Source organism: Vulpes vulpes, chromosome 1, assembly GCF_048418805.1.
Source record: "Vulpes vulpes isolate BD-2025 chromosome 1, VulVul3, whole genome shotgun sequence".
Classification (NCBI taxonomy): Eukaryota; Metazoa; Chordata; class Mammalia; order Carnivora; family Canidae; genus Vulpes; species Vulpes vulpes.
In genome coordinates, this window is record NC_132780.1 from 133,452,425 (window position 1) to 133,455,588 (window position 3,164).

Below are 3,164 nucleotides of genomic sequence, written 5' to 3' on the forward strand. Positions count from 1 at the left end.
TTTCTGTTCCTACCAGAAACCCTGCTGTCCTGACAATAGCTGGAGCCAAGGGTTTCCAGGGCGGTGTCTCCTGACCTCACTGGATGCGAGGAGACCAGCCACGTAGTTGCCTGCAGGCAGGGCCCCTCCGGGCGCCTGAGTTTGAATCCCAGTTCTCCCATTCAGGAGGCCCGGGAGCCTGTGGAGCCAGTCTATTCTCTAAACTGTTTTCTCACCTGAAAGCGCAGATGATGATGCTTAAAAGACCGTAGTACCAAAATCAAAGCATGACACGCTTTGCAAGGTGCCGGGCACTTCGTACTCAAACGGCAGCTGTAAGCGGGCAAGCCCGCGGGCTGTGCACGTCCGGGGCGGCCCGCGCACAGCGAGCTGCTCGCCTAGCTCGCTGGGTTTAGGTGCGGATGAACGATGAACGGGGAGAACAAGGTGGCTTCAGAACTAGTCATGCCCTCCCGTTTGAAATGAGCCAAGGATTAAACATTTTTAAATAGATTTGGAAACTCTAGGGGAAGGTAGTGGATGCCTTAGAAATACTCGGGAACTTGAGGGGCGCCTGGGTGGCTCAGTCAGTTAAGCATCTGCCTTCGGCTCCTGTCCTGGTCCGAGGTTGAGCCTGTCCTGGGCTCGCGGGTCCACGTGGTCTGCCCCTGCCCTCCCCACTACTGTGCACAGGTGCGTGCTCTCGCTCAAATAAAATCTTAAAAAAAAAAAAAAAAAAAAAAAGGCCCAATTTGGGAACTTGAGCCTTCCTGGATTATTGATTTGAATCACCTGGCTTTAAAACCCACTCATTCTATCAAGCCTTATGTACTGGGTGGGGGGTCCTTAAGAACCAACTATATTAGACAAAGCTGACTCACTCCTTCCCGCGGGGCTGTGGGGCATCTGGAGCCCTGGTGCCCCCTCTCCAGAAGCCCAGGGCCGGCAGGAAGGAAGGGGACGCAGAAGGGCAAGCAAACGGAAGACATGTGTGGAGGCCGACTGAGCCCGCCTCTAATGAAGGCCAAGCTAGTTCAACCAAGCCTCAGCTTCTGGGGCGATGAGCCTAAAGCTCAGTGGCACCCGAGTTAGGATTCAGGCTTCAGCTCTCTGGGAGCCCGTCCTCGGGCATCTGTGATGCGGGGAAATCAAGAGCCCCGTGAAACCTCACACAACGGTGCACTCCTCCCTCTTCCCTGGGAACATCAGAACAGAAATGGGGCAGAAAGAACTACAGTCCCGATCTTTGGGCTCCATCCATCTTGGCCCCTCCTTACGGCAGGGGAGAGCCACAACCAGGAGAGGATCCTGGGCTTTGGGCTCACAGGACTCAGCCTTTTTTTTTTTTTTAAGATTTTATTTATTTATTCATGAGAGACACAAGAGTGGGAGCGAGAGAGGCAGAGGCAGAGAGAGAAGCAGGCTCCAGGCAGGGAGCCTGATGTGGGACTCGATCCCGGGTCTCCAGGATCACCTGAGTCAAAGGGAAGCGCTCAACCGCTGAGCCACTTGGGTGTCCCAAGGCTCACCTACTTATATTCTGGTTCCTTCCTTACTTTGGGACCTCAAAACTCGTTATCCCTGACCTTTGGTTTGTTACACTGTATAGGGGGGTAGGTGAGGAGGTAGCAGGATGGGGTTGGGGGGAGACAAGGAGGCCAGCCCTATTTCACCTGAGATTTCTGCATGAGACCTACATGATTCTAAAATAAATTACGCGAACACTGTCACACTGCTGACTCTGGGAGTGTGAAGGCAGTGACACACGTGACGATGCCTCAACAGCACCCAGTAGATATAATTAACCATTAGTCTAGAGATGAGATTTTGCATCCAGTCCCAGGCCTGGTACATGGCGGGTTGTTCATAAACCACTTTGACTCCAGGACCCCACTCACCTGCCTGGGGCTCCAGCACTGTCCCCATCCTGCAAGTGACAGTCTGGGGTCCATCCAATGCTGTGGACTAAGACAAAAGACCACCTGATTATTTAAATAGTCTACCAGGTGCATGGACTTGGGAGCCAGGCTAACCAGATTCAAATCTTGGGTGTAGCCAGTGACTGACTGGGTGAAGAGAGCGTTTAACTTCAGTCTGTTTCTCCATCTGCAATCTTGGAGGTTGGACCAGAATGATCTATAAGACTCTAGATTCTGGAGTAAGGCTGCCAGATTTAGCAAATGAAAATACAGGATGCTCACTTAAATTTGAATTTCAAGGACACCTGAGTGGCTCAGCCGGTTAAGCCTTCGGTTCAGGTCATGATCCTGGAGTCCTGGGGATCCTGGAGTCCCGGGGAGTCCTGGGATCAAGCCCTACATGGCGGGGGTGGAGGGGGGGGTTGGGAGGGGAGTAGAGGAGTGTGTGTGTGTGGGGGGGGGGGGGTCCCTGCTCAGCGGGGAGTCTGCTTCTCCCTCTGTCCCTCCCCTTGTTTGTGCTCTATCTCAAATAAATGATCTTTAAAAAAATTTTAAAACATTTGAATTTCAGGTAAACAAGGCATGTCCCATCACCATCCCCGCTCTGTGGTCTCTGCTATAGGAGCAGAGGATGGCTCAGAGGGGAGAGCAGGGCTTCCCCAGGCGGACAAGAACAGGTTGGAATCTGGCTCGGCCTGCAAGCCAGGGCTCATCCTCCTTGAGCTCTCTTTTCTGCTCTAAAGTGAGGACAGGACAGTGAGAACCAGAAGTAGCCACCACGAAGACCTTGGGCAAGTCCCTTCACTCAGAGACAATGCAACAACAGAACCTAGGCCAGCACTGGGCACATTTCAGCACTCGACTTGGCAGGAGGGGGTGGGGGAAAGGAAGTCTGCGAAGCTTTCATGGGCTCTTCGAATCATACCTATTCTGAATGGGGTTTGGCATGGGGTCCCCCAGCACAGATGGGGCAGGGTGGGGTGACCGACCAGGCCCTAACCTGGCAGAAATACCCACACGCGGGGAGTCCGGGTGGCTCAGTGGTTTAGTGCTGCCTTCAGCCCAAGGCCTGATCCTGGAGACCTGGGATTGAGTTCCACGTCGGGCTCCCCACATGGAGCCTGCTTTTCCCTCTGCCTGGATCTCTGCCTCTCTCTCTCTCTCTCTCATGAATGAATAAATAAATAATCTTAAAAAAAAAAAAAAAACAACACCCACACGAAACTAATCCAACCCAGAGAGGTCTGGCACACGCTGGACACACTA